The sequence below is a fragment of the Narcine bancroftii genome, chromosome 12, assembly GCF_036971445.1.
Source record: "Narcine bancroftii isolate sNarBan1 chromosome 12, sNarBan1.hap1, whole genome shotgun sequence".
Taxonomy (NCBI): Eukaryota; Metazoa; Chordata; class Chondrichthyes; order Torpediniformes; family Narcinidae; genus Narcine; species Narcine bancroftii.
Genome location: NC_091480.1, coordinates 48,999,443 through 49,026,543, shown reverse-complemented (window position 1 = coordinate 49,026,543; position 27,101 = coordinate 48,999,443).

The following is a 27,101-nucleotide window of genomic DNA, read 5'->3' as shown; positions in this document are numbered from 1 at the left end:
GCTGTATGTCATTCCCACTGACCCAATTAATGTCGCTGCTGTAGGTCATTCCCACTGACCCAATCACAGTCACTGCTGTAGGTCTTTCCCACTGACCATATCATGGTCACTGCTGTAGGTCACTCCCACTGTCCCACTCACTGTCGAAGCTGTAGGTAATTCCCACTGAAACACTCACTGTCACTGCTGACAACCTCTCCCACTGACCCACTCACTGTCACTGCTGATTGCCACTCCCACTCACCCAATCATTGTTACTGTTGTAGGTCACTCCCACTGACCCAATCATGGTCACTGCTGTAGGTCGCTCCCACTTACCTAATCACGGTCTCTGCTGTAGGTCACTCCCACTGACCATCTCACTATCATTGCTGTCGGTCATTCCCACTTACCCAATCACGGTCACTGCTGTAGGTCAATCCCACTGACGCACTCTCAGTCACTGCTGTCGGTCACTCCCACTGACCCACTCACTGACACTGCTGTAGGTTACTCCCACTGACCCAATCACAATCACTGCTGTAGGTCATTCTCACTGTCCCAATCATGGTCACTGTTGCAGTTCATTCCCACAGAAACCATCACAGCCACTGCTGTAGGTCACTCCCGCTGACTCAATCTCATTCACTGCTGAAGGTCATTCCCACTGACCCACTCACTCTCACTGCGTAGGTCACTCCCACTGACCCAATCACAGGCACTGCGGTAGGTCATTCCCACTGACACAATCACGGTCACTGCTCTAGGTCACTCCCACTGACCCAATCGCTCTCACTGCTGTAGGTCATTCCCACTGACCCAATCATCGTCAATGCTGTTGGTTATTCCCACTGACCCAATCATGGTCACTGCTGTAGGTCACCCCCACTGAACCGCTCACTGTCACAGCTGTAGGTCATTCCTACTGAACCAAACAATGTCACTGCTGTCAGCCACTCCCACTGACCCACTCACTGTCACTGCTGTAGGTGACTCTCACTGACCAACTCATAGTCACTGCTTTAGGTCACTCCCACTCACCCAATCATGGTCACTGCTGTAGGTCACTCCCACTTACCATATCACTGTCTCTGCTGTAGGTCAACCCCACTGACGCTCTCACTATCATTGCTGTAGGTTATTCCCACTGACCCAATCACGGTCACTGCTGTAGGACAATCCCACTGACCCACTCACTGTCACTGCTGTAGGTTACTCCCACTGACCCAATCCCAATCACTGCTGTAGTTCACTCTCACTGCCCCAATCATGGTCACTGTTGCAGTTCATTCCCACGGACCCACTCACTGTCACTGCTGTAGATCACTTCCATTCACTCAATCACGGTCACTGCTTTAGGTCACTCCCACTGACCTAATCACAGCCACTGCTGTAGGTCATTCCCACTGACCCATTCACTGTCACTGCTGTAGTTTATTCCCACTGAAACAATCACTGTCACGGCCGTCAGACACTCCCACTGACCCACTCACTGTCACTGCTGTAGGTCACTCCCACTCACCCAATCATGGTTACTGCTTTAGGTGACTTCCACTAACCCAATCATGGTCACTGCTGTAGGTCACTCCCACTGCCCCACTCACTATCATTGCTGTCGGTCATTCCCACTGACCCAATCACGGTCACTGCTGTAGGTCAATCCCACTGATCCACTCTCAGTCACTGCTGTAGATTACTCCCACTGACCCACCCGCTTTCACTGCTGTCGGCCACTCCCACTGACCCACTCACTGACACAGCTGTAGGTTACTCCCACTGACCCAATGACAATCACTGCTGTAGGTCACTCTCACTGTCCCAATCATGGTCACTGTTGCAGTTCATTCCCACAGACCCACTTTCTGTCACTGCTGTAGATCCCTTCCCCTCCCTCAATCACGGTCACTGCTTTAGGTCACTCCCACTGACCCAATCACAGCCACTGCTGTAGGTTACTCCAGCTGACCCAATCTCATTCACTGCTGAAGGTCATTCCCACTGACACACTCACTCTCACTGCGTAGATCACTCCCACTGACCCAATCGCAGTCACTGCTGTAGGTCATTCCCACTGACACAATCACGGTCACTGCTGTAGGTCACTCCAACTGACCCAATCACGGTCACTGCTGTAGGTCATTCCCACTGACCCAATCATCGTCAATGCTGTTGGACATTCCCACTGACCCAATCATGGTCACTGCTGTAGGTCACTCCCACTGAACCACTCATTGTCAATGCTGTAGGTCATTCGCACTGAACCACTCAATGTCACTGCTGTCAGCCACTCCCACTGACCCACTTACTGTCACTGCTGTAGATCACTCCCGCTGACTCAATCACGGTCACTGCTTTAGGTCACTCCCACTGACCCAATCACAGCCACTGCTGTAGGTCACTCCCGCTGACCCAATCACAGTCACTGATGTAGGTCACTCCCACTCACCCAATCATGGTTACTGATGTAGGTCACTTCCACTGACCCAATCACGGTCACTGCTCTAGGTCACTCCCACTGACCCACTCACTATCATTGCTGTAGGTCATTCCCACTGACCCAATCACGGTCACTGATGTAGGTCATTCCCACTGACCCACTCACTGTCACTGCTGAAGGTCATTCCCACTGACCCACTCTCACTCACTGCGTAGGTCACTCAGACTGACACAATCACTGTCACTGCTGTAGGTCATTCCTACTGACACAATCGCGGTCACTGCAGTATGTCACTCCCACTGACCCAATCACTGTCACTGCAGAAGGTCATTCCCACTGACCCACTCACACTCACTGCGTAGGTCACTCCCTCTGACCCAATCACAGCCACTGCTGTAGGTCACTCGCGCTGACCCAATCACAGTCACTGATGTAGGTCACTCCCACTCACCCAATCATGGTTACTGATGTAGGTCACTTCCACTGACCAGATCATGGTCAGTGCTGTAGGTCACTCCCACTGACGCACTCTCAGACACTGCTGTAGATTACTCCCACTCACCCACTCACTGTCACTGCTGAAGGTCTTTCCCACTGACCCCCTCACACTCACTGCGTAGGTCACTCCCACTGACCCAATCACTGTCACTGCTGTAGGTCATTCGTAGCGACACAATCTCGGTCACTGCAGTATGTCACTCCCACTGACCCAATCACGGTCACTGCTGTAGGTCATTCCCACAGACCCAATCATCGTCAATGCTGTAGGTCATTCCCACTGACCCTATCTTGGTCACTGCTGTAGGTCACTCCCACTGAACCACTCACTGTCACTGCTGTAGGTCATTCCCACTGAACCTCTCAATGTCACTGTTGTCAGCCACTCCCACTGACCCACTCACTGTCACAGCTCTAGGTGGCTTTCACTGACGAAATCATAGTCACTGCTGTAGGTCACTCCCACTCTCCCAATCATGGTCACTGCTGTCGGTCACTCCCACTCACAATATCACTGTCTCTGCTGTAGGTCACTCCCAATGACGCTCTCACTATCATTGCTGTAGGTCATTCCCACTGACCCAATCACGGTCACTGCTGTATGTCAATCCCACTGACCCACTCTCAGTCACTGCAGAAGATTACTCCCACTGACACAATCACAGTCACTGCTGTAGGTCATTCCCACAGACACAATCACGGTCACAGCTGTAGGTCACTCCAACTGACCCAATCACGGTCACTGCTGTAGGTCATTCCCACTGACCCAATCATCGTGAATGCTGTTGGTCATTCCCACTGTCCCAATCATGGTCACTGTTGCAGATGATTCCCACAGACCCACTCACTGTCACTGCGTAGGTCACTCCCACTGACCCTATCATAGTCACTGCTGTAGGTCATTCCCACTGACACAATCATAGCCACTACTGTAGGTCACTTCCGCTGACCCAATCACATTCACTGCTGTAGGTAATTCCCACTGATCCACTCACTCTCACAGCTGTAGGGTACTGCAACTGACCCAATCACGGTCACTGCTGTAGGACCTCCCACTGCCCCAATCACAGTCACTGCTGTATGTCATTCCCACTGACCCAATTAATGTCGCTGCTGTAGGTCATTGCCACTGACCATATCATGGTCACTGCTGTAGGTCACTCCCACTGTCCCACTCACTGTCGCTGCTGTAGGTAATTCCCACTGAAACAGTCACTGTCACTGCTGTCAACCACTCCCACTGACCCACTCACTGTCACTGCTGATTGCCACTCCCACTCACACAATCATTGTTACTGCTGTAGGTCACTCCCACTGACCCAATCATGGTCACTGCTGTAGGTCGCTCCCACTTACCTAATCACGGTCTCTGCTGTAGGTCACTCCCACTGGCCGTCTCACTATCATCGCTCTCGGTCATTCCCACTTACCCAATCACGGTCACTGCTGTAGGTCAATCCCACTGACGCACTCTCAGTCACTGCTCTCGGTCACTCCCACTGACCCACTCACTGACACTGATGTAGGTTACTCCCACTGACCCAATCACAATCACTGCTGTAGGTCATTCTCACTGTCCCAATCATGGTCACTGTTGCAGTTCATTCCCACAGAACCCATCACAGCCACTGCTGTAGGTCACTCCCGCTGACTTAATCTCATTCACTGCTGAAGGTCATTCCCACTGACCCACTCACTCTCACTGCGTAGGTCACTCCCACTGACCCAATCACAGTCACTGCGGTAGGTCATTCCCACTGACACAATCACGGTCACTGCTCTAGGTCGCTCCCACTGACCCAATCGCTCTCACTGCTGTAGGTCATTCCCACTGACCCTATGATCGTCAATGCTGTTTGTCATTCCCACTGACCCAATCATGGTCACTGCTGTAGGTCACCCCCACTGAACCGCTCACTGTCACAGCTGAAGGTCATTCCCACTGAAACAATCACTGTCACGGCCGTCAGACACTCCCACTGACCCACTCACTGTCACTGCTGTAGGTCACTCCCACTCACCCAATCATGGTTACTGCTGTTGGTGACTTCCACTAACCCAATCATGGTCACTGCTGTAGGTCACTCCCACTGACCCACTCACTATCATTGCTGTAGGTCATTCCCACTGACCCAATCACGGTCACTGCTTTAGGTCAATCCCACTGATCAACTCTCAGTCACTGCTGTAGATTACTCCCACTGACCCACTCGCTTTCACTGCTGTCGGCCACTCCCACTGACCCACTCACTGACACAGCTGTAGGTTACTCCCACTGACCCAATGACAATCACTGCTGTAGGTCACTCTCACTGTTCCAATCATGGTCACTGTTGCAGTTCATTCCCGCAGACCCACTCTCTGTCACTGCTGTAGATCCCTTCCCCTCCCTCAATCACGGTCACTGCTTTAGGTCACTCCCACTGACCCAATCACAGCCACTGCTGTAGGTTACTCCAACTGACCCAATCTCATTCACTGCTGAAGGTCATTCCCACTGACACACTCACTCTCACTGCGTAGGTCACTCCCACTGACCCAATCACAGTCACTGCTGAAGGTCATTCCCACTGACACAATCACGGTCACTGCTGTAGGTCACTCCAACTGACCCAATCACGGTCACTGCTGTAGGTCATTCCCACTGACCCAATCATCGTCAATGCTGTTGGACATTCCCACTGACCCAATCATGGTCACTGCTGTATGTCACTCCCACTGAACCACTCATTGTCAATGCTGTAGGTCATTCCCACTGAACCACTCAATGTCACTGCTGTCAGCCACTCCCACTGACCCACTTACTGTCACTGCTGTAGATCACTCCCACTGACTCAATCACGGTCACTGCTTTAGGTCACTCCCACTGACCCAATCACAGCCACTGCTGTAGGTCACTCTCGCTGACCCAATCACAGTCACTGATGTAGGTCACTCCCACTCACCCAATCATGGTTACTGATGTAGGTCACTTCCACTGACCCAATCACGGTCACTGCTCTAGGTCACTCCCACTGACCCACTCACTATCATTGCTGTAGGTCATTCCCACTGACCCAATCACGGTCACTGATGTAGGTCATTCCCACTGACCCACTCACTGTCACTGCTGAAGGTCATTCCCACTGACCCACTCTCACTCACTGCGTAGGTCACTCCAACTGACACAATCACTGTCACTGCTGTAGGTCATTCCTACTGACACAATCGCGGTCACTGCAGTATGTCACTCCCACTGACCCAATCACTGTCACTGCAGAAGGTCATTCCCACTGACCCACTCACACTCACTGCGTAGGTCACTCCCACTGACTCAATCACGGTCACTGCTTTAGGTCACTCCCTCTGACCCAATCACAGCCACTGCTGTAGGTCACTCGCGCTGACCCAATCACAGTCACTGATGTAGGTCACTCCCACTCACCCAATCATGGTTACTGATGTAGGTCACTTCCACTGACCCAATCATGGTCAGTGCTGTAGGTCACTCCCACTGACGCACTCTCAGACACTGCTGTAGATTACTCCCACTCACCCACTCACTGTCACTGCTGAAGGTCTTTCCCACTGACCCCCTCACACTCACTGCGTAGGTCACTCCCACTGACCCAATCACTGTCACTGCTGTAGGTCATTCGTACCGACACAATCTCGGTCACTGCAGTATGTCACTCCCACTGACCCAATCACGGTCACTGCTGTAGGTCATTCCCACAGACCCAATCATCGTCAATGCTGTAGGTCATTCCCACTGACCCTATCTTGGTCACTGCTGTAGGTCACTCCCACTGAACCACTCACTGTCACTGCTGTAGGTCATTCCCACTGAACCTCTCAATGTCACTGTTGTCAGCCACTCCCACTGACCCACTCACTGTCACAGCTCTAGGTGGCTTTCACTGACCAAATCATAGTCACTGCTGTAGGTCACTCCCACTCTCCCAATCATGGTCACTGCTGTCGGTCACTCCCACTCACAATATCACTGTCTCTGCTGTAGGTCACTCCCAATGACGCTCTCACTATCATTGCTGTAGGTCATTCCCACTGACCCACTCACGGTCACTGCTGTCGGTCACTCCCACTGACCCACTCACTGACACTGCTGTAGGTTACCCCCACTGACCAAATCACAATCACTACTGTCGTTCACTCTCAATGTCCCAATCATGGTCACTGTTGCAGATGATTCCCACAGACCCTCTCACTGTCACTGCGTAGGTCACTCCCACTGACCCTATCATAGTCACTGCTATAGGTCATTCCCAATGACACAATCAGAGCCACTGCTGTAGGTCACTCCCTCTGACCCAATCACAGTCACTGCTGTAGGTCATTCCCACTGATCCACTCACTCTAACAGCTGTAGGGTACTGCAACTGACCCAATCACGGTCACTGCTGTAGGTCACTCCCACTGCCCCAATCACAGTCACTGCTGTATGTCATTCCCACTGACCCAATTAATGTCGCTGCTGTAGGTCATTCCCACTGACCCAATCACAGTCACTGCTGTAGGTCTTTCCCACTGACCATATCATGGTCACTGCTGTAGGTCACTCCCACTGTCCCACTCACTGTCGAAGCTGTAGGTAATTCCCACTGAAACACTCACTGTCACTGCTGACAACCTCTCCCACTGACCCACTCACTGTCACTGCTGATTGCCACTCCCACTCACCCAATCATTGTTACTATTGTAGGTCACTCCCACTGACCCAATCATGGTCACTGCTGTAGGTCGCTCCCACTTACCTAATCACGGTCTCTGCTGTAGGTCACTCCCACTGACCATCTCACTATCATTGCTGTCGGTCATTCCCACTTACACAATCACGGTCACTGCTGTAGGTCAATCCCACTGACGCACTCTCAGTCACTGCTGTCGGTCACTCCCACTGACCCACTCACTGACACTGCTGTAGGTTACTCCCACTGACCCAATCACAATCACTGCTGTAGGTCATTCTCACTGTCCCAATCATGGTCACTGTTGCAGTTCATTCCCACAGAAACCATCACAGCCACTGCTGTAGGTCACTCCCGCTGACTCAATCTTATTCACTGCTGAAGGTCATTCCCACTGACCCACTCACTCTCACTGCGTAGGTCACTCCCACTGACCCAATCACAGGCACTGCGGTAGGTCATTCCCACTGACACAATCACGGTCACTGCTCTAGGTCACTCCCACTGACCCAATCGCTCTCACTGCTGTAGGTCATTCCCACTGACCCAATCATCGTCAATGCTGTTGGTCATTCCCACTGACCCAATCATGGTCACTGCTGTAGGTCACCCCCACTGAACCGCTCACTGTCACAGCTGTAGGTCATTCCTACTGAACCAAACAATGTCACTGCTGTCAGCCACTCCCACTGACCCACTCACTGTCACTGCTGTAGGTGACTCTCACTGACCAACTCATAGTCACTGCTTTAGGTCACTCCCACTCACCCAATCATGGTCACTGCTGTAGGTCACTCCCACTTACCATATCACTGTCTCTGCTGTAGGTCAACCCCACTGACGCTCTCACTATCATTGCTGTAGGTTATTCCCACTGACCCAATCACGGTCACTGCTGTAGGACAATCCCACTGACCCACTCACTGTCACTGCTGTAGGTTACTCCCACTGACCCAATCCCAATCACTGCTGTAGTTCACTCTCACTGCCCCAATCATGGTCACTGTTGCAGTTCATTCCCACAGACCCACTCACTGTCACTGCTGTAGATCACTTCCATTCACTCAATCACGGTCACTGCTTTAGGTCACTCCCACTGACCTAATCACAGCCACTGCTGTAGGTCATTCCCACTGACCCATTCACTGTCACTGCTGTAGTTCATTCCCACTGAAACAATCACTGTCACGGCCGTCAGACACTCCCACTGACCCACTCACTGTCACTGCTGTAGGTCACTCCCACTGCCCCACTCACTATCATTGCTGTCGGTCATTCCCACTGACCCAATCACGGTCACTGCTGTAGGTCAATCCAACTGATCCACTCTCAGTCACTGCTGTAGATTACTCCCACTGACCCACCCGCTTTCACTGCTGTCGGCCACTCCCACTGACCCACTCACTGACACAGCTGTAGGTTACTCCCACTGACCCAATGACAATCACTGCTGTAGGTCACTCTCACTGTCCCAATCATGGTCACTGTTGCAGTTCATTCCCACAGACCCACTTTCTGTCACTGCTGTAGATCCCTTCCCCTCCCTCAATCACGGTCACTGCTTTAGGTCACTCCCACTGACCCAATCACAGCCACTGCTGTAGGTTACTCCAGCTGACCCAATCTCATTCACTGCTGAAGGTCATTCCCACTGACACACTCACTCTCACTGCGTAGGTCACTCCCACTGACCCAATCGCAGTCACTGCTGTAGGTCATTCCCACTGACACAATCACGGTCACTGCTGTAGGTCACTCCAACTGACCCAATCACGGTCACTGCTGTAGGTCATTCCCACTGACCCAATCATCGTCAATGCTGTTGGACATTCCCACTGACCCAATCATGGTCACTGCTGTAGGTCACTCCCACTGAACCACTCATTGTCAATGCTGTAGGTCATTCGCACTGAACCACTCAATGTCACTGCTGTCAGCCACTCCCACTGACCCACTTACTGTCACTGCTGTAGATCACTCCCGCTGACTCAATCACGGTCACTGCTTTAGGTCACTCCCACTGACCCAATCACAGCCACTGCTGTAGGTCACTCCCGCTGACCCAATCACAGTCACTGATGTAGGTCACTCCCACTGACACAATCATAGCCACTACTGTAGGTCACTTCCGCTGACCCAATCACATTCACTGCTGTAGGTAATTCCCACTGATCCACTCACTCTCACAGCTGTAGGGTACTGCAACTGACCCAATCACGGTCACTGCTGTAGGACCTCCCACTGCCCCAATCACAGTCACTGCTGTATGTCATTCCCACTGACCCAATTAATGTCGCTGCTGTAGGTCATTGCCACTTACCCAATCACAGTCACTGCTGTAGGTCTTTCCCACTGACCATATCATGGTCACTGCTGTAGGTCACTCCCACTGTCCCACTCACTGTCGCTGCTGTAGGTAATTCCCACTGAAACAGTCACTGTCACTGCTGTCAACCACTCCCACTGACCCACTCACTGTCACTGCTGATTGCCACTCCCACTCACACAATCATTGTTACTGCTGTAGGTCACTCCCACTGACCCAATCATGGTCACTGCTGTAGGTCGCTCCCACTTACCTAATCACGGTCTCTGCTGTAGGTCACTCCCACTGACCGTCTCACTATCATTGCTCTCGGTCATTCCCACTTACCAAATGACGGTCACTGCTGTAGGTCAATCCCACTGACCCACTCTCAGTCACTGCTGAAGATTACTCCCACTGACACAATCACAGTCACTGCTGTAGGTCATTCCCACAGACACAATCACGGTCACTGCTGTAGGTCACTCCAACTGACCCAATCACGGTCACTGCTGTAGGTCATTCCCACTGACCCAATCATCGTGAATGCTGTTGGTCATTCCCACTGTCCCAATCATGGTCACTGTTGCAGATGATTGCCACAGACCCACTCACTGTCACTGCGTAGGTCACTCCCACTGACCCTATCATAGTCACTGCTGTAGGTCATTCCCACTGACACAATCAGAGCCACTGCTGTAGGTCACTCCCGCTGACCCAATCACATTCACTGCTGTAGGTAATTCCCACTGATCCACTCACTCTCACAGCTGTAGGGTGCTGCAACTGACCCAATCACAGCCACTGCTGTAGGTCACTCCCGCTGACCCAATCACAGTCACTGATGTAGGTCACTCCCACTCACCCAATCATGGTTACTGATGTAGGTCACTTCCACTGACACATTCACGGTCACTGCTGTAGGTCAATCCCACTGACACACTCTCAGACATTGATGTAGATTACTCCCACTGACCCAATCACAGCCACTGCTGTAGGTCACTCACGCTGACCCAATCACAGCCACTGCTGTAGGTCACTCCCGCTGACCCAATCACAGTCACTGATGTAGGTCACTCCCACTCACCCAATCATGGTTACTGATGTAGGTCACTTCCACTGACACAATCACGGTCACTGCTGTAGGTCAATCCCACTGACACACTCTCAGACACTGATGTAGATTACTCCCACTGACCCACTCACTATCATTGCTGTAGGTCATTCCCACTGACACAATCACGGTCACTGCTGTAGGTTAATCCCACTGACGCACTCTCAGTCACTGCTGTAGATTACTCCCACTGACCCACTCACTGTCACTGCTGAAGGTCATTTCCACTGACCCACTCACACTCACTGCGTAGGTCACTCCCACTGACTCAATCACGGTCACTGCTTTAGGTCACGCCCACTGACCCAATCACAGCCACTGCTGTAGGTCACTCGCGCTGACCCAATCACAGTCACTGATGTAGGTCACTCCCTCTCACCCAATCATGGTTACTGATGTAGGTCACTTCCACTAACCCAATCATGGTCAGTGCTGTAGGTCACTCCCACTGACCCACTCACTATCATTGCTGTAGGTCATTCCCACTAACCCAATCACGGTTACTACTGTAGGTCAATCCCACTAACGCACTCTCAGACACTGCTGTTGATTACTCCCACTGACCCACTCACTGTCACTGCTGAAGGTCATTCCCACTTACCCACTCACACTCACTGCGTAGGTCACTCCCACTGACCCAATCACTGTCACTGCTGTAGGTCATTCGTACCGACACAATCTCGGTCACTGCAGTATGTCACTCCCACTGACCCAATCACGGTCACTGCTGTTGGTCATTCCCACAGACCCAATCATCGTCAATGCTGTAGGTCATTCCCACTGACCCTATCTTGGTCACTGCTGTAGGTCACTCCCACTGAACCACTCACTGTCACTGCTGTCAGCCACTCCCACTGACCCACTCACTGTCACAGCTCTAGGTGACTCTCACTGACCAAATCATAGTCACTGCTGTAGGTAACTCCCACTCACCCAATCATGGTCACTGCTGTAGGTCACTCCCACTCACCATATCACTGTCTCTGCTGTAGGTCACTCCCACTGACGCTCTCACTATCATTGATGTAGGTCATTCCCACTGACCCAATCACGGTCACTGCTGTATGTCAATCCCACTGACCCACTCTCAGTCACTGCTGAAGATTACTCCCACTGACACAATCACAGTCACTGCTGTTGGTCATTCCCACAGACACAATCACGGTCACTGCTGTAGGTCACTCCAACTGACCCAATCACGGTCACTGCTGTAGGTCATTCCCACTGACCCAATCATTGTGAATGCTGTTGGTCATTCCCACTGTCCCAATCATGGTCACTGTTGCAGATGATTGCCACAGACCCACTCACTGTCACTGCGTAGGTCACTCCCACTGACCCTATCATAGTCACTGCTGTAGGTCATTCCCACTGACACAATCAGAGCCACTGCTGTAGGTCACTCCCGCTGACCCAATCACATTCACTGCTGTAGGTAATTCCCACTGATCCACTCACTCTCACTGCTGTAGGGTGCTGCAACTGACCCAATCACAGCCACTGCTGTAGGTCACTCCCGCTGACCCAATCACAGTCACTGATGTAGGTCACTCCAACTCACCCAATCATGGTTACTGATGTAGGTCACTTCCACTGACACAATCACGGTCACTGCTGTAGGTCAATCCCACTGATACACTCTCAGACACTGATGTAGATTACTCCCACTGACCCAATCACAGCCACTGCTGTAGGTCACTCCCGCTGACCCAATCACAGCCACTGCTGTAGGTCACTCCCGCTGACCCAATCACAGTCACTGATGTAGGTCACTCCCACTCACCCAATCATGGTTACTGATGTAGGTCACTTCCACTGACACAATCACGGTCACTGCTGTAGGTCAATCCCACTGACACACTCTCAGACACTGATGTAGATTACTCCCACTGACCCACTCACTATCATTGCTGTAGGTCATTCCCACTGACACAATCACGGTCACTGCTGTAGGTCAATCCCACTGACGCACTCTCAGTCACTGCTGTAGATTACTCCCACTGACCCACTCACTGTCACTGCTGAAGGTCATTTCCACTGACCCACTCACACTCACTGCGTAGGTCACTCCCACTGACTCAATCACGGTCACTGCTTTAGGTCACTCCCACTGACCCAATCACAGCCACTGCTGTAGGTCACTCGCGCTGACCCAATCACAGTCACTGATGTAGGTCACTCCCACTCACCCAATCATGGTTACTGATGTAGGTCACTTCCACTGACCCAATCATGGTCAGTGCTGTAGGTCACTCCCACTGACCCACTCACTATCATTGCTGTAGGTCATTCCCACTAACCCAATCACGGTTACAACTGTAGGTCAATCCCACTGACGCACTCTCAGACACTGCTGTAGATTACTCCCACTGACCCACTCACTGTCACTGCTGAAGGTCATTCCCACTGACCCACTCACTCTCACAGCTGTAGGGTGCTGCAACTGACCCAATCACAGCCACTGCTGTAGGTCACTCCCGCTGACCCAATCACAGTCACTGATGTAGGTCACTCCCACTCACCCAACCATGGTTACTGATGTAGGTCACTTCCACTAACACAATCACGGTCACTGCTGTAGGTCAATCCCACTGACACACTCTCAGACACTGATGTAGATTACTCCCACTGACCCAATCACAGCCACTGCTGTAGGTCACTCCCGCTGATCCAACCACAGTCACTGATGTAGGTCACTCCCACTCACCCAATCATGGTTCCTGATGTAGGTCACTTCCACTGACCCAATCATGGTCACTGCTGTAGGTCACTCCCACTGACCCACTCACTATCATTGCTGTAGGTCATTCCCACTGACACAATCACGGTCACTGCTGTAGGTCAATCCCACTGACGCACTCTCAGTCACTGCTGTAGATTTCTCCCACTGACCCACTCACTGTCACTGCTGAAGGTCATTCCCACTGACCCACTCACACTCACTGCGTAGGTCACTCCCACTGACCCAATCACTGTCACTGCTGTAGGTCATTCGTACCGACACAATCTCGGTCACTGCAGTATGTCACTCCCACTGACCCAATCACGGTCACTGCTGTAGGTCATTCCCACAGACCCAATCATCGTCAATGCTGTAGGTCATTCCCACTGACCCTATCTTGGTCACTGCTGTAGGTCACTCCCACTGAACCACTCACTGTCACTGCTGTCAGCCACTCCCACTGACCCACTCACTGTCACAGCTCTAGGTGACTCTCACTGACCAAATCATAGTCACTGCTGTAGGTCACTCCCACTCACCCAATCATGGTCACTGCTGTAGGTCACTCCCACTCACCATATCACTGTCTCTGCTGTAGGTCACTCCCACTGACGCTCTCACTATCATTGCTGTAGGTCATTCCCACAGACCCAATGACGGTCACTGCTGTATGTCAATCCCACTGACCCACTCTCAGTCACTGCTGAAGATTACTCCCACTGACACAATCACAGTCACTGCTGTAGGTCATTCCCACAGACACAATCACGGTCACAGCTGTAGGTCAATCCCACTGACGCACTCTCAGTCACTGCTGTAGATTACTCCCACTGACCCACTCACTGTCACTGCTGAAGGTCATTCCCACTGACCCACTCACACTCACTGCGTAGGTCACTCCCACTGACTCAATCACGGTCACTGCTTTAGGTCACTCCCACTGACCCAATCACAGCCACTGCTGTAGGTCACTCGCGCTGACCCAATTACAGTCACTGATGTAGGTCACTCCCACTCACCCAATCATGGTTACTGATGTAGGTCACTTCCACTGACCCAATCATGGTCAGTGCTGTAGGTCACTCCCACTGACCCACTCACTATCATTGCTGTAGGTCATTCCCACTAACCCAATCACGGTCACTACTGTAGGTCAATCCCACTGACGCACTCTCAGACACTGCTGTAGATTACTCCCACTGACCCACTCACTGTCACTGCTGTAGGTCATTCCCACTGACCCACTCACACTCACTGCGTAGGTCACTCCCACTGACCCAATCACTGTCACTGCTGTAGGTCATTCGTACCGACACAATCTCGGTCACTGCAGTATGTCACTCCCACTGACCCAATCACGGTCACTGCTGTAGGTCATTCCCACAGACCCAATCATCGTCAATGCTGTAGGTCATTCCCACTGACCCTATCTTGGTCACTGCTGTAGGTCACTCCCACTGAACCACTCACTGTCACTGCTGTCAGCCACTCCCACTGACCCACTCACTGTCACAGCTCTAGGTGACTCTCACTGACCAAATCATAGTCACTGCTGTAGGTCACTCCCACTCACCCAATCATGGTCACTGCTGTAGGTCACTCCCACTCACCATATCACTGTCTCTGCTGTAGGTCACTCCCACTGACGCTCTCACTATCATTGCTGTAGGTCATTCCCACTGACCCAATCACGGTCACTGCTGTATGTCAATCCCACTGACCCACTCTCAGTCACTGCTGAAGATTACTCCCACTGACACAATCACAGTCACTGCTGTAGGTCATTGCCACAGACACAATCACGGTCACTGCTGTAGGTCACTCCAACTGAGCCAATCACGGTCACTGCTGTAGGTCATTCCCACTGACCCAATCATGGTCACTGTTGCAGATGATTGCCACAGACCCACTCACTGTCACTGCGTAGGTCACTCCCACTGACCCTATCATAGTCACTGCTGTAGGTCATTCCCACTGACACAATCAGAGCCACTGCTGTAGGTCACTCCCGCTGACCCAATCACATTCACTGCTGTAGGTAATTCCCACTGATCCACTCACTCTCACAGCTGTAGGGTTCTGAAACTGACCCAATCACAGCCACTGCTGTAGGTCGCTCCCGCTGACCCAATCACAGTCACTGATGTCGGTCACTCCCACTCACCCAATCATGGTTACTGATGTAGGTCACTTCCACTGACACAATCACGGTCACTGCTGTAGGTCAATCCCACTGATACACTCTCAGACACTGATGTAGATTACTCCCACTGACCCAATCACAGCCACTGTTGTAGGTCACTCCCGCTGACCCAATCACAGCCACTGCTGTAGGTCACTCCCGCTGACCCAATCACAGTCACTGATGTAGGTCACGCCCACTCACCCAATCATGGTTACTGATGTAGGTCACTTCCACTGACACAATCACGGTCACTGCTGTAGGTCAATCCCACTGACACACTCTCAGACACTGATGTAGATTACTCCCACTGACCCACTCACTATCATTGCTGTAGGTCATTCCCACTGACACAATCACGGTCACTGTTGCAGATGATTGCCACAGACCCACTCACTGTCACTGCGTAGGTCACTCCCACTGACCCTATCATAGTCACTGCTGTAGGTCATTCCCACTGACACAATCAGAGCCACTGCTGTAGGTCACTCCCGCTGACCCAATCACATTCACTGCTGTAGGTAATTCCCACTGATCCACTCACTCTCACAGCTGTAGGGTTCTGAAACTGACCCAATCACAGCCACTGCTGTAGGTCGCTCCCGCTGACCCAATCACAGTCACTGATGTCGGTCACTCCCACTCACCCAATCATGGTTACTGATGTAGGTCACTTCCACTGACACAATCACGGTCACTGCTGTAGGTCAATCCCACTGATACACTCTCAGACACTGATGTAGATTACTCCCACTGACCCAATCACAGCCACTGTTGTAGGTCACTCCCGCTGACCCAATCACAGCCACTGCTGTAGGTCACTCCCGCTGACCCAATCACAGTCACTGATGTAGGTCACGCCCACTCACCCAATCATGGTTACTGATGTAGGTCACTTCCACTGACACAATCACGGTCACTGCTGTAGGTCAATCCCACTGACACACTCTCAGACACTGATGTAGATTACTCCCACTGACCCACTCACTATCATTGCTGTAGGTCATTCCCACTGACACAATCACGGTCACTGCTGTAGGTCAATCCCACTGACGCACTCTCAGTCACTGCTGTAGATTACTCCCACTGACCCACTCACTGTCACTGCTGAAGGTCATTTCCACTGACCCACTCACACTCACTGCGTAGGTCACTCCCACTGACTCAATCACGGTCACTGCTTTAGGTCAATCCCACTGACACACTCTCAGACACTGATGTAGATTACTCCCACTGACCCAATCACAGCCACTGCTGTAGGTCACTCGCGCTGACCCACTCACACTCACTGCGTAGGTCACTCCCACTGACCCAATCACTGTCACTGCTGTAGGTCATTCGTACCGACACAATCTCGGTCACTGCAGTATGTCACTCCCACTGACCCAATCACGGTCACTGCTGTTGGTCATTCCCACAGACCCAATCATGGTCAATGCTGTAGGTCATTCCCACTGACCCTATCTTGGTCACTGCTGTAGGTCACTCCCACTGAACCACTCACTGTCACTGCTGTCAGCCACTCCCACTGACCCACTCACTGTCACAGCTCTAGGTGACTCTCACTGACCAAATCATAGTAACTGCTGTAGGTCACTCCCACTCACCCAATCATGGTCACTGCTGTAGGTCACTCCCACTCACCATATCACTGTCTCTGCTGTAGGTCACTCCCACTGACGCTCTCACTATCATTGATGTAGGTCATTCCCACTGACCCAATCACGGTCACTGCTGTATGTCAATCCCACTGACCCACTCTCAGTCACTGCTGAAGATTACTCCCACTGACACAATCACAGTCACTGCTGTTGGTCATTGCCACAGACACAATCACGGTCACTGCTGTAGGTCACACCAACTGACCCAATCACGGTCACTGCTGTAGGTCATTCCCACTGACCCAATCATCGTGAATGCTGTTGGTCATTCCCACTGTCCCAATCATGGTCACTGTTGCAGATGATTGCCACAGACCCACTCACTGTCACTGCGTAGGTCACTCCCACTGACCCTATCATAGTCACTGCTGGAGGTCATTCCCACTGACACAATCAGAGCCACTGCTGTAGGTCACTCCCGCTGACCCAATCACATTCCCTGCTGTAGGTAATTCCCACTGATCCACTCACTCTCACAGCTGTAGGGTGCTGCAACTGACCCAATCACAGCCACTGCTGTAGGTCACTCCCGCTGACCCAATCACAGTCACTGATGTAGGTCACTCCCACTCACCCAATCATGGTTACTGATGTAGGTCACTTCCACTGACACAATCACGGTCACTGCTGTAGGTCAATCCCACTGACACACTCTCAGACACTGATGTAGATTACTCCCACTGACCCAATCACAGCCACTGCTGTAGGTCACTCCCGCTGACCCAATCACAGTCACTGATGTAGGTCACTCCCACTCACCCAATCATGGTTCCTGATGTAGGTCACTTCCACTGACCCAATCATGGTCACTGCTGTAGGTCACTCCCACTGACCCACTCACTATCATTGCTGTAGGTCATTCCCACTGACACAATCACGGTCACTGCTGTAGGTCAATCCCACTGACGCACTCTCAGTCACTGCTGTAGATTTCTCCCACTGACCCACTCACTGTCACTGCTGAAGGTCATTCCCACTGACCCACTCACACTCACTGCGTAGGTCACTCCCACTGACTCAATCACGGTCACTGCTTTAGGTTACTCCCACTGACCCAATCACAGCCACTGCTGTAGGTCACTCGCGCTGACCCAATCACAGTCACTGATGTAGGTCAATCCCACTCACCCAATCATGGTTACTGATGCAGGTCACTTCCACTGACCCAATATTGGTCAGTGCTGTAGGTCACTCCCACTGACCCCCTCACTATCATTGCTGTAGGTCATTCCCACTGACCCAATCACGGTCACTACTGTAGGTCAATCCCACTGACGCACTCTCAGACACTGCTGTAGATTACTCCCACTGACCCACTCACTGTCACTGGTGAAGGTCATTCCCACTGACCCACTCACACTCACTGCGTAGGTCACTCCCACTGACCCAATCACTGTCACTGCTGTAGGTCATTCGTACCGACACAATCTCGGTCACTGCAGTATGTCACTCCCACTGACCAAATCACGGTCACTGCTGTAGGTCATTCCCACAGACCCAATCATCGTCAATGCTGTAGGTCATTCCCACTGACCCTATCTTGGTCACTGCTGTAGGTCACTCCCACTGAACCACTCACTGTCACAGCTCTAGGTGACTCTCACTGACCAAATCATAGTCACTGCTGTAGGTCACTCCCACTCACCCAATCATGGTCACTGCTGTAGGTCACTCCCACTCACCATATCACTGTCTCTGCTGTAGGTAACTCCCACTGACGCTCTCACTATCATTGCTGTAGGTCATTCCCACAGACCCAATCACGGTCACTGCTGTATGTCAATCCCACTGACCCACTCTCAGTCACTGCTGAAGATTACTCCCACTGACACAATCACAGTCACTGCTGTAGGTCATTCCCACAGACACAATCACGGTCACTGCTGTAGGTCAATCCCACTGACGCACTCTCAGTCACTGCTGTAGATTACTCCCACTGACCCACTCACTGTCACTGCTGAAGGTCATACCCACTGACCCACTCACACTCACTGCGTAGGTCACTCCCACTGACTCAATCACGGTCACTGCTTTAGGTCACTCCCACTGACCCAATCACAGCCACTGCTGTAGGTCACTCGCGCTGACCCAATCACAGTCACTGATGTAGGTCACTCCCACTCACCCAATCATGGTTACTGATGTAGGTCACTTCCACTGACACAATCACGGTCACTGCTGTAGGTCAATCCCACTGACACACTCTCAGACACTGATGTAGATTACTCCCACTGACCCACTCACTATCATTGCTGTAGGTCATTCCCACTGACACAATCACGGTCACTGCTGTAGGTCAATCCCACTGACGCACTCTCAGTCACTGCTGTAGATTACTCCCACTGACCCACTCACTGTCACTGCTGAAGGTCATTTCCACTGACCCACTCACACTCACTGCGTAGGTCACTCCCACTGACTCAATCACTGTCACTGCTGTAGGTCATTCGTACCGACACAATCTCGGTCACTGCAGTATGTCACTCCCACTGACCAAATCACGGTCACTGCTGTAGGTCATTCCCACAGACCCAATCATCGTCAATGCTGTAGGTCATTCCCACTGACCCTATCTTGGTCACTGCTGTAGGTCACTCCCACTGAACCACTCACTGTCACTGATGTCAGCCACTCCCACTGACCCACTCACTGTCACAGCTCTAGGTGACTCTCACTGACCAAATCATAGTCACTGCTGTAGGTCACTCCCACTCACCCAATCATGGTCACTGCTGTAGGTCACTCCCACTCACCATATCACTGTCTCTGCTGTAGGTCACTCCCACTGACGCTCTCACTATCATTGCTGTAGGTCATTCCCACAGACCCAATCACGGTCACTGCTGTATGTCAATCCCACTGACCCACTCTCAGTCACTGCTGAAGATTACTCCCACTGACACAATCACAGTCACTGCTGTAGGTCATTCCCACAGACACAATCACGGTCACTGCTGTAGGTCAATCCCACTGACGCACTCTCAGTCACTGCTGTAGATTACTCCCACTGACCCACTCACTGTCACTGCTGAAGGTCATACCCACTGACCCACTCACACTCACTGCGTAGGTCACTCCCACTGACTCAATCACGGTCACTGCTTTAGGTCACTCCCACTGACCCAATCACAGCCACTGCTGTAGGTCACTCGCGCTGACCCAATCACAGTCACTGATGTAGGTCACTCCCACTCACCCAATCATGGTTACTGATGTAGGTCACTTCCACTGACCCAATCATGGTCACTGCTGTAGGTCACTCCCACTGACCCACTCACTATCATTGCTGTAGGTCATTCCCACTGACACAATCACGGTCACTGCTGTAGGTCAATCCCACTGACGCACTCTCAGTCACTGCTGTTGATTTCTCCCACTGACCCACACACTGTCACTGCTGAAGGTCATTCCCACTGACCCACTCACACTCACTGCGTAGGTCACTCCCACTGACTCAATCACGGTCACTGCTTTAGGTTACTCCCACTGACCCAATCACAGCCACTGCTGTAGGTCACTCGCGCTGACCCAATCACAGTCACTGATGTAGGTCAATCCCACTCACCCAATCATGGTTACTGATGCAGGTCACTTCCACTGACCCAATATTGGTCAGTGCTGTAGGTCACTCCCACTGACCCCCTCACTATCATTGCTGTAGGTCATTCCCACTGACCCAATCACGGTCACTACTGTAGGTCAATCCCACTGACGCACTCTCAGACACTGCTGTAGATTACTCCCACTGACCCACTCACTGTCACTGGTGAAGGTCATTCCCACTGACCCACTCACACTCACTGCGTAGGTCACTCCCACTGACCCAATCACTGTCACTGCTGTAGGTCATTCGTACCGACACAATCTCGGTCACTGCAGTATGTCACTCCCACTGACCAAATCACGGTCACTGCTGTAGGTCATTCCCACAGACCCAATCATCGTCAATGCTGTAGGTCATTCCCACTGACCCTATCTTGGTCACTGCTGTAGGTCACTCCCACTGAACCACTCACTGTCACTGATGTCAGCCACTCCCACTGACCCACTCACTGTCACAGCTCTAGGTGACTCTCACTGACCAAATCATAGTCACTGCTGTAGGTCACTCCCACTCACCCAATCATGGTCACTGCTGTAGGTCACTCCCACTCACCATATCACTGTCTCTGCTGTAGGTCACTCCCACTGACGCTCTCACTATCATTGCTGTAGGTCATTCCCACAGACCCAATCACGGTCACTGCTGTATGTCAATCCCACTGACCCACTCTCAGTCACTGCTGAAGATTACTCCCACTGACACAATCACAGTCACTGCTGTAGGTCATTCCCACAGACACAATCACGGTCACTGCTGTAGGTCAATCCCACTGACGCACTCTCAGTCACTGCTGTAGATTACTCCCACTGACCCACTCACTGTCACTGCTGAAGGTCATACCCACTGACCCACTCACACTCACTGCGTAGGTCACTCCCACTGACTCAATCACGGTCACTGCTTTAGGTCACTCCCACTGACCCAATCACAGCCACTGCTGTAGGTCACTCGCGCTGACCCAATCACAGTCACTGATGTAGGTCACTCCCACTCACCCAATCATGGTTACTGATGTAGGTCACTTCCACTGACACAATCACGGTCACTGCTGTAGGTCAATCCCACTGACACACTCTCAGACACTGATGTAGATTACTCCCACTGACCCACTCACTATCATTGCTGTAGGTCATTCCCACTGACACAATCACGGTCACTGCTGTAGGTCAATCCCACTGACGCACTCTCAGTCACTGCTGTAGATTACTCCCACTGACCCACTCACTGTCACTGCTGAAGGTCATTTCCACTGACCCACTCACACTCACTGCGTAGGTCACTCCCACTGACTCAATCACGGTCACTGCTTTAGGTCACTCCCACTGACCCAATCACAGCCACTGCTGTAGTTCACTCGCGCTGACCCAATCACAGTCACTGATGTATGTCACTCCCACTCACCCAATCATGGTTACTGATGTAGGTCACTTCCACTGACCCAATCATGGTCAGTGCTGTAGGTCACTCCCACTGACCCACTCACTATCATTGCTGTAGGTCATTCCCACTAACCCAATCACGGTCACTACTGTAGGTCAATCCCACTGACGCACTCTCAGACACTGCTGTAGATTACTCCCACTGACCCACTCAATGTCACTGCTGAAGGTCATTCCCACTGACCCACTCACACTCACTGCGTTGGTCACTCCCACTGACCCAATCACTGTCACTGCTGTAGGTCATTCGTACCGACACAATCTCGGTCACTGCAGTATGTCACTCCCACTGACCCAATCACGGTCACTGCTGTAGGTCATTCCCACAGACCCAATCATCGTCAATGCTGTAGGTCATTCCCACTGACCCTATCTTGGTCACTGCTGTAGGTCACTCCCACTGAACCACTCACTGTCACTGCTGTCAGCCACTCCCACTGACCCACTCACTGTCACAGCTCTAGGTGACTCTCACTGACCAAATCATAGTCACTGCTGTAGGTCACTCCCACTCACCCAACCATGGTCACTGCTGTAGGTCACTCCCACACACCATATCACTGTCTCTGCTGTAGGTCACTCCCACTGACGCTCTCACTATCATTGCTGTAGGTCATTCCCACTGACCCAATCACGGTCACTGCTGTATGTCAATCCCACTGACCCACTCTCAGTCACTGCTGAAGATTACTCCCACTGACACAATCACAGTCACTGCTGTAGGTCATTGCCACAGACACAATCACGGTCACTGCTGTAGGTCACTCCAACTGACCCAATCACGGTCACTGCTGTAGGTCATTCCCACTGACCCAATCATCGTGAATGCTGTTGGTCATTCCCACTGTCCCAATCATGGTCACTGTTGCAGATGATTCCCACAGACCCACTCACTGTCACTGCGTAGGTCACTCCCACTGACCCTATCATAGTCACTGCTGTAGGTCATTCCCACTGACACAATCAGAGCCACTGCTGTAGGTCACTCCCGCTGACCCAATCACATTCACTGCTGTAGGTAATTCCCACTGATCCACTCACTCTCACAGCTGTAGGGTGCTGCAACTGACCCAATCACAGCCACTGCTGTAGGTCACTCCCGCTGACCCAATCACAGTCACTGATGTAGGTCACTCCCACTCACCCAATCATGGTTACTGATGTAGGTCACTTCCACTGACACAATCACGGTCACTGCTGTAGGTCAATCCCACTGATACACTCTCAGACACTGATGTAGATTACTCCCACTGACCCAATCACAGCCACTGCTGTAGGTCACTCCCGCTGACCCAATCACGGCCACTGCTGTAGGTCACTCCCGCTGACCCAATCACAGTCACTGATGTAAGTCACTCCCACTCAGCCAATCATGGTTACTTATGTAGGTCACTTCCACTGACACAATCACGGTCACAGCTGTAGGTCAATCCCACTGACACACTCTCAGACACTGATGTAGATTACTCCCACTGACCCACTCACTATCATTGCTGTAGTTCATTCCCACTGACACAATCACGGTCACTGCTGTAGGTCAATCCCACTGACGCACTCTCAGTCACTGCTGTAGATTACTCCCACTGACCCACTCACTGTCACTGCTGAGGGTCATTTCCACTGACCCACTCACACTCACTGCGTAGGTCACTCCCACTGACTCAATCACGGTCACTGCTTTAGGTCACTCCCACTGACCCAATCACAGCCACTGCTGTAGGTCTCTCGCGCTGACCCAATCACAGTCACTGATGTAGGTCACTCCCACTCACCCAATCATGGTTACTGATGTAGGTCACTTCCACTGACCCAATCATGGTCAGTGCTGTATGTCACTCCCACTGACCCACTCACTATCATTGCTGTAGGTCATTCCCACTAACCCAATCACGGTTACTACTGTAGGTCAATCCCACTGACGCACTCTCAGACACTGCTGTAGATTACTCCCACTGACCCACTCACTGTCACTGCTGAAGGTCATTCCCACTGACCCACTCACACTCACTGCGTAGGTCACTCCCACTGACTCAATCACGGTCACTGCTTTAGGTCACTCCCACTGACCCAATCACAGCCACTGCTGTAGGTCACTCGCGCTGACCCAATCACAGTCACTGATGTAGGTCACTCCCACTCACCCAATCATGGTTACTGATGTAGGTCACTTCCACTGACCCAATCATGGTCAGTGCTGTAGGTCACTCCCACTGACCCACTCACTATCATTGCTGTAGGTCATTCCCACTAACCCAATCACGGTTACTACTGTAGGTCAATCCCACTGACGCACTCTCAGACACTGCTGTAGGTCACTCCCGCTGACCCAATCACATTCACTGCTGTAGGTAATTCCCACTGATCCACTCACTCTCACAGCTGTAGGGTGCTGCAACTGACCCAATCACAGCCACTGCTGTAGGTCACTCCCGCTGACCGAATCACAGTCACTGATGAAGGTCACTCCCACTCACCCAATCATGGTTACTGATGTAGGTCACTTCCACTAACACAATCACGGTCACTGCTGTAGGTCAATCCCACTAACACACTCTCAGCTCTCAGACACTGATGTAGATTACTCCCACTGACCCAATCACAGCCACTGCTGTAGGTCACTCCCGCTGACCCAATCACAGTCACTGATGTAGGTCACTCCCACTCACCCAATCATGGTTCCTGATGTAGGTCACTTCCACTGACCCAATCATGGTCACTGCTGTAGGTCACTCCCACTGACACACTCACTATCATTGCTGTAGGTCATTCCCACTGACACAATCACGGTCACTGCTGTAGGTCAATCCCACTGACGCACTCTCAGTCACTGCTGTAGATTTCTCCCACTGACCCACTCACTGTCACTGCTGAAGGTCATTCCCACTGACCCACTCACACTCACTGCGTAGGTCACTCCCACTGACTCAATCACGGTCACTGCTGTAGATTACTCCCACTGACCCAATCACAGCCACTGCTGTAGGTCACTCGCGCTGACCCAATCACAGTCACTGATGTAGGTCAATCCCACTCACCCAATCATGGTTACTGATGTAGGTCACTTCCACTGACCCAATATTGGTCAGTGCTGTAGGTCACTCCCACTGACCCCCTCACTATCATTGCTGTAGGTCATTCCCACTGACCCAATCACGGTCACTACTGTAGGTCAATCCCACTGACGCACTCTCAGACACTGCTGTAGATTACTCCCACTGACCCACTCACTGTCACTGGTGAAGGTCATTCCCACTGACCCACTCACACTCACTGCGTAGGTCACTCCCACTGACCCAATCACTGTCACTGCTGTAGGTCATTCGTACCGACACAATCTCGGTCACTGCAGTATGTCACTCCCACTGACCCAATCACGGTCACTGCTGTAGGTCATTCCCACAGACCCAATCATCGTCAATGCTGTAGGTCATTCCCACTGACCCTATCTTGGTCACTGCTGTAGGTCACTCCCACTGAACCACTCACTGTCACTGCTGTCAGCCACTCCCACTGACCCACTCACTGTCACAGCTCTAGGTGACTCTCACTGACCAAATCATAGTCACTGCTGTAGGTCACTCCCACTCACCCAATCATGGTCACTGCTGTAGGTCACTCCCACTCACCATATCACTGTCTCTGCTGTAGGTCACTCCCACTGACGCTCTCACTATCATTGCTGTAGGTCATTCCCACAGACCCAATCACGGTCACTGCTGTATGTCAATCCCACTGACCCACTCTCAGTCACTGCTGAAGATTACTCCCACTGACACAATCACAGTCACTGCTGTAGGTCATTCCCACAGACACAATCACGGTCACTGCTGTAGGTCAATCCCACTGACGCACTCTCAGTCACTGCTGTAGATTACTCCCACTGACCCACTCACTGTCACTGCTGAAGGTCATTCCCACTGACCCACTCACACTCACAGCGTAGGTCACTCCCACTGACTCAATCACGGTCACTGCTTTAGGTCACTCCCACTGACCCAATTACAGCCACTGCTGTAGGTCACTCGCGCTGACCCAATTACAGTCACTGATGTAGGTCACTCCCACTCACCCAATCATGGTCAGTGCTGTAGGTCACTCCCACTGACCCATTCACTATCATTGCTGTAGGTCATTCCCACTAACCCAATCACGGTCACTACTGTAGGTCAATCCCACTGACGCACTCTCAGACACTGCTGTAGATTACTCCCACTGACCCACTCACTGTCACTGCTGAAGGTCATTCCCACTGACCCACTCACACTCACTGCGTAGGTCACTCCCACTGACCCAATCACTGTCACTGCTGTAGGTCATTCGTACCGACACAATCTCGGTCACTGCAGTATGTCACTCCCACTGACCCAATCACGGTCACTGCCGTAGGTCATTCCCACAGACCCAATCATCGTCAATGCTGTAGGTCATTCCCACTGACCCTATCTTGGTCACTGCTGTAGGTCACTCCCACT